This window comes from Pipistrellus kuhlii, unplaced genomic scaffold, assembly GCF_014108245.1.
Source record: "Pipistrellus kuhlii isolate mPipKuh1 unplaced genomic scaffold, mPipKuh1.p scaffold_m20_p_24, whole genome shotgun sequence".
NCBI classification, from domain to species: Eukaryota; Metazoa; Chordata; class Mammalia; order Chiroptera; family Vespertilionidae; genus Pipistrellus; species Pipistrellus kuhlii.
In genome coordinates, this window is record NW_023425523.1 from 7287159 (window position 1) to 7297845 (window position 10687).

A 10687-nucleotide genomic window follows, 5' to 3' on the forward strand; every position below is an offset into this window, starting at 1 on the left:
AGTCACAGCTGTGGCCAAGTCGTGTTTCAGCACTGATGGCGTGTTAGTGAGAATATGTATCTTCATTGCACAAACTGTTTTCTAAGAGAGGGCTCCTAGACCTCGGGTGCCCAGCCAACCCAGAGCCAGAGGAGCGCCTCTAAGTTGGCATCATGTTGCTTCATTTGCCCACGATGCCACCTCAGCTCACGAGAGTAAGAAAGAAACATCCAGATTTGTGTTTGCAAGAATGAGGTTTTATTAGTATTAGTGGTCACAATAGTAGAAATAGTGATAATGGTTCTTACTGATTGGGTACTTACCCTGGACCAAACATTACACTGATGCTCTACACACATTGTCCATAAACTTAATAATTGAATATTTAGGGAAACAGTAATCTCAATACTGAGAATCTCACACATTTCAATGTTCCAACGGAGACCTAATAATCCATGCATATTTTTTCCTAAGCTAGCAGGAGAAAACATACCTATTTACACAGCTCCCAGTCCTCAGGAAGAAGAAAAATAAAAGAGTGTTTAGAGGAATAAGTCCTGGTTACTTGTGATTGGGTAAAGAGAGCTTATTGGAAATCCAAGTGGAAAAAGATGAGGAAAAAAAAAGAATATTTAAAGAACAAATCTTCAGGAAGGATAACAATGTCAAAGGCCAAGGAAGACATAGGCAGTGCAGTACCTGGGCTGAGAGAAGGTGCACAGAGAGACTGTAGCAATGGGGGCGAGGAAGAGTATGGGCATCATTCATGTCAAACATGAAGAAGATTAAAGCCAGTGAGGCTGGCGTGGGGGTGTGCATGGCCTTGCCTTCATCAACAAACTTGGTATTTAAATTCTGGAAAACATTCCCATGGCAATGTTTCATCCACATTAAAGTCTATGAAAAGAAGACTGGAAACCCCCTTTTTAACCAAACTTCTTTATCAGAAATTGTTGAAATTTAAGTAATAACCTTTCTGGGATTCAGTTCCATTAATTGTATAATGAACATTAATCAAACCACCCTGCCTACCTCCTGCTTTTTAAATATGGTGCCGGTGAAGAGAATAGATAAGAAAGTACTGTGAAATAGTACAAAGCACAATACAGAGGTAAAGGGAATTGGTATCATTTTGTACCTGAATGCAATCAACTCGGAACTGATGGCTGGGTGTTCTAATCCTTCACGAGGGACAGAAAACAACACAAGAAATATCAAATGAAAAGCTAGGGTCTCTGCCTCATCAACTTACAACGCAAGACGTATAGTGAGAACGGCCCACGAAGATCCACTGGGAGTGGTACCTGAAGGAAGAAATACAGAAACATTTCCTGTGTCTCAGTCAGTAATTGATTTAGTCACTTATCTAATCTACACTTGTCCCCACTGGGAGATTTCAAGCTTATTTTCTCTTATTCCTTGCTGAGTGGATATGAAGAATAGAATTGTAGTGATTCAAAAATAACCTATAAAATCAGCACCTAGATTTGTCTTCTTCAGGAAAAAATACTTTCATAATAACATCAATGTTTTTCAGCTCCTTAATCACCCTCACTGCACTCGTCTGGACTCAGGATGGAAACCTGGGATATCTATCAAATTGCCAAAATAGAGATATTGTCCAAAGCACAGCCTTTGTCATCTGGGCCTGAATTTAATTTCTAGTGACAGGCAAATAAAAATCCTCTTTAGAGGTGGGTGACATATGTCCCACCTTGAATGATTTCCACAATTAATTTTTCAAACTACCATGTCCAGCTAAGCTAAGATAACTAGAAACATGTTAGGAAAAGAAACCCTGAAGGGGGTAGGGGTGGAGGAAATCAACAATCAGTTCTAAGTAAAGCTTAAAAATATTGGCCGGGAACTGTCACCTCAAAGAACCAAATGAAAATGCTAGGGAAATGCTGGAATGTCCCTGGCCAGTGTGGCTCAGCTGGTTGTGTTGTCCCTGGTTTGATTCCCAGTCAGGCACACACCTAGGTTGTGGGCTTGATTCCCCAGTAGGGGGCGTGCAGGAGGCAGCTGATTGATGGTTCTCACAGATGTTTCTCTCTGTCCCTCTCCCTTCCTCTCTCTCTCTCTCTAAAAATCAATAAAAATATAAAAAAGAAAAAGAAAATTCTGGCTGTTATAACAGAATTTTAAAACTCAAAGTATACAACCAAAGGCAGCATAAAATATGAAGAGGAAGAGATGTAGGAAGGAATGGAGAGCAAGGTAGTCTATAAGTGGAGGCTCTAAAGGAGCAGTGAGCCAAAACTGGTTTGGCGCAGTGGATAGAGCGTCAGCCTGCAGACTAAAAGGTCCCGGGTTCGATTCCAGTCAAGGGCATGTACCTTGGTTGCGGGCACATCCCCAGTAGGGGGTGTGCAAAAGGCAGCTGATTGATGATTCTCTCTCACCAATGTTTCTAACTCTCTATCCTTCTCTCTTCCTCACTGTAAAAAAAAATCAATAAAATATATTTTTTTAAATAAAAAATAAATAAATGAACAGTGAATGAATAAAACCATAATAATACTCTTGTGTTAAAACATACACTACTAAACATACATTTCCATATTATGATTTGTTGTTTTATACAGCCACTGCTCATTTATACTTACCTTTATTTGCATGTGTAAGTGTAGATATATGTGTTAGAAAAATGTAAGAAATCAATGGCTTATAAGTTAACGTAAATGAATTAAAATGTTCTAATGACCTTGTAATGTCCAGGGAAAGTCAAAGTGCACGTTGTAATTTCTAGAGTAAACACACACACACACACCACACTACAAGAAGGTAGAGATTGTTAAGTAGAGAAGAGAAGGGCGAAGTCATCACCTCCGCTAACGGGAAAGACACACGTAACCAGAGCTGGTTCACTGAGTGCGAAGGAGACATCTGAGGAAGGGCGGATTCTAATATCATTTCTCAACTAAGAGAAGTTGAGAAATACTATAGGAAACTGAAGGGGGCCATGGATGTTTAAGGACAATAAAGAAGCAAAATCGGCCAAACAGAATTCAGAGAAATGGAAGAGCTTTCGAAATTGGGAGACAAGGAGAGGTGACATGAAGCACGATCGATGAGCGAAATGTTCATCTTTCATCAGAGGCGTCAGAGTGACAAATTAGGAGACGAGAGGATAAGGATCTCATTTTGAGTTGAGGGTAATTACCTGAGAAGCTAGCATAAAAAAATAGTTGGGTGACATTCTCCTGAAAGGGGACGGAGGATGAGAAAATCTGACACAGGGGACCACTGTTATGTGTTTCCAGTTCTTCCGTTTGATTATTTTACACTCTGGACACATAAAACTTAGATTACTAGATGTTTACATATAATTTCATAGAGCACCAATAGATAGCTATTGCAAATTATGTTTATAGCAAATGTAAGCTATAGTACAAACATAGTATATCTTTTACAGTAAGTAGAACTCCATATATTTTATATATAACATCTATACCTTATATATTCATGTTTACATGTTCATACTGGGAAATTAAACTGTAATCGTCTTATAAACTAACTTTATTTTCACTGACTTTTAACAAGGTTGTTAAAATCCAGGTCGGAGTTTTAAGTCTCGAGTCAGACACGTTAAGTTTTAACTCCCTTTTCTACTACAGCCTCGCTATGAGGCACAGGAAAATTCATTCAACCTCTTTCACTGTCTATTTTCTCCTCTCTCCAGGAAGAAAAATTACAGCTACTGTCAGAAGTGTTGTGATAATTGGAGATAATATATTTTAAATGCTTAGCCAGTGTTAGACATAAAAAGTACTCAATAAATAAAAATAATCACTTTAATTCAGCACTTCATTCTTCCTTCATTTAATAAACCTCTTCTGAAACCTAATGTGCATCAAATACTCTCTGGCTGTGGCCAGGTGGCTGGGTTGGTTGGAGCATCGTCCAGTACACCGAAGGTTGTGGGTTCAATCCCCGGTTGAAGCACACAGAAGGCAACTGATTGATGTTTCTCTCTCGCTCTCTCCCCCCTCCTCTCTCTCAAACTCAATAAAAACACATCCTTGGGTGAGGATTTTTTTTAAAAAAAAATTCTCCAAGACTGCACCCAAGAGGCAGACGGGGTGGTGGCAGGAGGTAAGCAGAGGATGCTGAGAGCACTGGACTCTCAGGGTAGGTGCATTGAGCCATTGACAAGTGAACTGAAATAACCTGAGATAAAGAAAGGAAATTCCAGAAGAAACAGCATGAGCAAATGGCATAAACATAAAATAATGTGCATATTTATGTCTTAAGGGCTCTGAATTTGTCCAACTCTGCCGACAGCCAATGAAGAAGTTTAAGCCAGACAATGTCTATAATTGACAATAGAACACCAGCTGAACATACGAGTTGAAATCAATTCTCTAAAGACATCAGAGGAAGTGAGAGGAGCATTTACTCTGCATAGAAAAAGGCCCTCAGACTAATTCATTGCACTTGGTACAAAATTTCATCCTCTCGTTCACAAAAAAAAATGTTCGATTGCATGCGTATGATTATTCAAGTGCAATGATTCTTTGCATGTCATATACTAAATATGCATTTTATATTCCCAGACTGGACTGAATTTTTCTAGGGTAAGGACTAGGTCATATCTTTATCATCGTTATCACAGGCATAATTTCTGGCACACGGAGTGCCCTAAATCCATGCCTACTCACTTAACTCTTCAAGCCTCTGGGAGCTGTACAACGCTGTTTCTTATCTCATGTTTGAATCACAGCTGTCCCTAAAATGTTAATCCAAGTCGTTTCTCTGTGTCTCTATAGCTCACACTTTACCCTACTGTGTTACCACCCAAGTTTCGTTTAATAACTTTATGTCTGTAAAGCCTCTTGGGCAACCCCATGGACCTCAAGTCATCATGACACAAGTCACGTGAGAATCAGATAAACCTTGGAGAAGCTGAAGGCAAACCATCACATTCCCAAGTCATCATTGATGAACAACCCTGGGCCGGAAATGGGGAAGAAACAGTCATGGTATCATTGCCCTTGCAATTTGGGGAGTAGCTTTGATAACCTCGTGTTGGGAATGAGATGACACCCCCTTTTCCTGAATCAAAGCAGAGAAATGACTCTGGTCTGTGGGAGACTCTTATCCCATTCTAGGTCTACTTACCCCACAGACTTAACTCGCAGATCCGGCAAAAGTGAATAGTCCTCCTGGGTGATTAATTTTGAGAGGAATAATAGTGAGACAGGAGAAATGCATCCTTGGAAAAGTTTCATCCCAGAAGGAACTGTTTTCCCAATATGTTGAATTCATTTGGGAGAGAAGGCCACGTGGAAAGTCATCTCCGCACATATATTGTACTTGCTCGCAAAAACACCAGCAACACACAGACGCCATCTGGGGAGCCTCTGTCTGGCCTGGCCCCATGTGGATGGAAAAGCAGCCTCCAGAAGCTTCCCCGCCTTCATCCAGAGACCCCCGTCAGCCCCCCACGCTGTTCCTGGTAATACGTCATTGGCGATGCCTGCACCTCGTGGTTTCAGGGCTGTTAACCAAATGTGAAACATTATGCGAGTCCCATTGGGGGAAAAGAAATGTGTCTGAGATGCATTTATTTTGCAATTTAGTATCTGAGCTCCTCACAAGTAATTAAACAGAGCAGAAGGATATTCAGAGCGAGGACGGTTTTTCACCAAAGACAGTCCAAGTTTCAAAAAGCGAAATCATCAAAAAACAAGGGAAACATTTCTAAGTGAAAACTTCAGCAAACCACGTGGGATGAAATGAATCCGGGTAGTGAAGGCGGGACTCCGGACGCAAGTCGCCGTGACCTGTTCTCTTGTCTCTTTGTTACCGTCATTGCTAAGTCAAGGCAGTCATTGCTGCCTTTCTGTGTTTGAATTCCAGCTGCCAGTCTAAGGATCACCGGTGGGGGGGGGGGGGGGGGGGGGGGGGGAATTCCAGTCTTTTGCCAAAGTAAGCATAGACAGTGCTTATAAAAGTCAAAAACTTGGTTCATTAGTAAAAAAAAAAAAAAAAAAAAAAAAAAAAAAAAATGCAATTAGCCACATGGAAAAACAGCCAGAAAACCCATTCCCAGACTAGCCCTTCCTTCTCACCAATAATTAGCTGCACAAGCCCCCAGTGTCTGCCCTCGGGGGACGGCTGCCAGTGGCCCCACCCAAGGTCAAGTTCTAGGTCTTCGCCAGCCTGTCTCCGTCGTCACTACCCACAGTGCTTGAACTTGGTCCAAAAGGCGCCTGGGCTTTGCTGATGACAAACGTTACCACAGTGTACATTTCCACAAAAGCAGCATATTCTCCTTAAATGCAGTTCCACAACACCATGGCCATGCTGGCGTCCAGGATCAAGGTTTAGGCGTGAGAAGGAAGGAGAATGACTATAAAGGGAAAACAATTTCTCCAATTCCTCAATAATTCACCAAATAAATTAAAATACTGCCATGTATTGTGAGCATTTTATTGCATCAACAATGAGGTTATCTGATCAGAGCGCTAGTGCTGTATTTGCTGTGCACACTTGGAAAGGTTCAAAGACAAAGAAACAAGAACACTGGGCTCTAACTGGTTTGGTTCAGTGGATAGAGCATCAGTCTGTGGACTGAAAGGTCCTGGGTTCGATTCTGGTCAAGGGCATGTACCTTGGTTGTGGGCTCATCCCCAGTGGGAGGTGTGCAGGAGGCAGCTGATTGATGTTTCTAACTCTCTATTCCTATTCTTTCCTCTCTGTAAAAAATCAATAAAATATATTTTAAGAAACAACAACACTGGGCTCCATAGTCCCTGCATTTGCCCCTGCTCTGTTCTTTTTTTTTTTTTTTTAATAGATATATATTTTTTTTGATTTCTGAGAGGAAGGGAAAGGGAGAGAAATAGAAACACCAATGATGAGAGAGAATCATTGATCGGCTGCCTCCTGCACACCCCCCACTGGGGATCAAGCCCATATCCCAGGCATGTGCCCTTGACCGGAATCTAACCTGGGACCCTTCAGTCCACGGGCTGACGCTCTATCCATGAGCCAAACTGGCCAGGGCTGCTCTGTTTCTACATTGTCGCTGTCCTCCTGGATCCTTAGACTTCAGGACAGATTTGGTTTTCCTACCCTCTGCTCTCAGGCCCTCTGACTTCTCCTCGGGATGCTCAGAGTAATCCCTCTTGACCAGGTTCCAAGGCCTTGAATCCCCCTAGGACCTGCGGCTCCCTGGCCTGGGACACACCGCTCTTCCTCGCCTCCCTCAGGGAGGGGGTGGTGTCATTCTGTGTCCTTTGAGTTCGAGGATCTCAAAAACCCTTAAACATAACATTTTCTCCACAATACAGTTCATATTTGAAAGTTTAAAGGACTCAATACTTTGCAAGCCTCCCCTTTTCAAACTTGTATTATGAAATAACATGATTCTATTGTAGGAAATCCTATATAATAGAAAGCTAATATGCAAATAGACCAAAAGACAGAACAACTGGTCGCTATTACGTGTACTGACCACCAGGGGGCATGTACAGAACATGGCTGGAGTCAGTTGAAGCAGGATAGTGGAGCAGGTGAGCAGGGGTGCCAGACCGAGTTGGGGCACTGGTTGTTGTCATTAGGTTGAGCCTCTGGTGGTTACTGACACTGTAGCCACTCTCTACACCTACCAATAACTTATGTTTTAATTTGAAAAATAACACAATGTGATCTTATTGGTTTACTAATTTGGGATAAGCTCATATTTGCTTTACACAGATGCACGCTCGCACACACATTCACGCATGAGCATACTGCACAGAGACTATGTGTCTCAAAGATATACCCTAGGCCAGCACCATGTCGCAGAGCCTGGTGTTTTGGTCCTAAACGCCAGCAGCAAAGCCTGTGACCACAGGGGTCCCCTGCTCCCATTACATTGGCATTTTGTGATTTTCAGCTCAGAGATCCTCCCCGTGTTTTGTTAAGCTTGGGCCTAAGTAGCGGTTTATAAATGGCATTATTTTGTAATTTCGGTTTCCACATGTTCTGCATTAGCAGGGAGAAACGTGATCGATGTTTGTATTGATCTTGCATCCTGCAACCCTTGCTGAATACACTTATTACCACTAAGAGTTTTGTTTCAGAGTCCTTGGCATTTTCTACACAGAACATAACATTTTCTGCAAGGGAGAGCAGTTTTATATCTTCCTTTCCAGTCCTCGTGTCTATTTTTTTTTTTCTGCCTCACTGCAGTCGCTGGAAGCTCTAGTATTATGTTCAATAACAGTGATGTCAAGAAAGTGATTTTAATATTCTATGCAAGAGCAGGGAGGCTAAAAATATCCAGAGCCCTCCTTAAGACACGATCTGCGAGGACGTAGTTCATCACATTTCAAAACTGACTCACGTCTTCATGTCGTGCAGCCTGGCAATTCCCTCCCAGGGAGAGACTGAAACATCACCCGCTCCCGTGTGCCTGTTCCCACCGGAAATGTCACAGCCGCATCGTCCTTCACGCAAAATCCTGGAAGCCACGTCCCGCTTCGGGAGCCTTGTTCATGCGGAATGCACAGTGTGGGTGTGGGTGTGGGTGTGTGCAATGGGACAGGGTACGTTCTTGACAAAGGATGACCTAGAGCACCATGAAGCAACGTGGAGAAACTTTAGAGACATGACATTGTCGTAAAAGATGGCTGTCTTCTGAAAAGCCAGTCAAAGCAAAACTAGACTCCGTGTTGTTTCAATGTGCATGGCCACATGGTCAACCAAGGGAATGGCAAAAACAACATTTTGAGGGTTGATTACTTGGCAGAAGAACTGGGGAGGCAGCGGGATGGAGTTAAGAGGCCCGGCCGGCCTGGCTCAGTGGTTGAGCATCAAACTGTAAACCAAGAGGTCACAGTTCGATTTCCAGTCACATGCCCAGGTTGCAGGCTTGATCCCCAGTGTGGGGCATGCAGGAAGCAGCTGATCGAAGATTCTCTCATATCACTGATGTTTCTCTCTCGCGCTCTCCCTTCCTCTGAAAAAAAAATTTTTTTTTAAATGTGTTTTGGGGTGTGTTTTTTTAAAGAGTATTGGTAACATTCTCTTGCTTAAGTTGGGTGGAAAAGACATATGTTGGTTTTGTTCTTCATCCTTCTAATTTATATATCTTAATCTGTCCATAAGAAATGTTTCAGAATTAAAAAAAAAAAAAAAAAAAAAAAAAAAAAAGCTAAGGAATACACATTCTAAACTTCTGGCTGTTTCTTGGGAGAGCAGGAGAGAAATATGTGTCGGTAAAAGTTTCAAAGCATTCCAGTCCTAATGATGTATTTTTTTAAAAAGAAGGGAATAAAACACAACAAAATAAGCAAAATATCCATAGGTATCAGTTCTGACAGTCCGTGGAGGAGATACAGATTCCTGTTACAGGATGACTTACAAGCTTTTGTTTTTAAATTATTTCCCCAATAAACTCTTGCATGCCCATCTCCTTTGTTCTGGAACCCTAAGGCCTCAGGTCAATAACTAAATAGATCACTGGAGAAACAGCTAAAATCAGAATGTGAGTGTAACAATGGAGACATCTGGTTTCATCCTCTGAGACATCACAACACAGCCGAAACCGGTTTGGCTCAGTGGATAGAGCATCAGTCTGCGGACTGAAGGGTCCCAGGTTCGATTCCGGTCAAGGGCATGTACCTTGGTTGCGAGCACAACCCCGGTTGGGGGCGTGCAAGAGGCATCTGATCAATGACTCTCTCTCTTTGATGTTTCTAACTCTCTATCTCTCTCCCTTCCTCTCTGTAAAAAATCAATAAAATATTTTTAAAAAAAAGATATCACAACACAGCGTGTAGCTCTTGGCTGAGTGAAATGCTAGATAAACACCTTCAGTTTACACTCTCTCTTCACACAGTTTTAATGCCTTCACAGTGACCGGGGGGTTATATCTGACAACAGAATGAACAGAAGGTGAGCAGACATGCATTCTACTAAAGGGTAAGAAATGTCAGTGCCGAGATACCCACTAGAAATCAATGACATGGACCAAATATAAGCATTCGATGATGATAAGTACATGGAAGGACCGAGTCTACCGTAGACCCCGACAAAGTAATTTGAAGTGCAATCGAAATCTGCGAACCTCTAAGAGATAGGCTGTGAATCCTCCAAGGGGTAGCCGTCAGAACGCGTGCTTCCAGAAGCTGCGGAGAGAAATGCGCACAAAGGAAAGATCTTCCATGGAGCAGGGGCCGCGCACAGCCCAGAAGAGAAATGAAATTGACATGTCAGGAAGCCCGGAGAGTGAAATATGGAAACAATCAAAACCAACAGAAGGGAGAACGCATGAGAAGATAAGAAAACTCCATGTGGACACGGTGGAAAGAGTCATTGAACTTGCCCAAAAAAAAAACCAAGACGCCCACAGATGTCCACGCCGGTTCTGTGGGGAGCGGAGGCTGCTCCGTGTTATCAGGAAATGAAGGAGTTTTGCCTCCACGTGCAGCTGGGGGGATGTCGTGTAACTGCGAGGCCCCGCTCCTCTGTGCCTGAACCTTGGGAGGGGCGCCTCCTGAGACGGAGAGTCAGGCCACCAGCCTGGGAGGTGGGCATTCCCCATACTGTCATGGTCAAGGCCAAAGCAACACGTTTGTTTGCGATGTGAAAGCAAAGGCCACACCTGGCAATGATGCTGGACTTGCTGCTGGCTCTGGGTGGTTCAGCCACGTCAAGAACCTTTCAGCCCAGCCGAAACCGGTTTGACTCAGTGGATACAGCATCGGCCTGC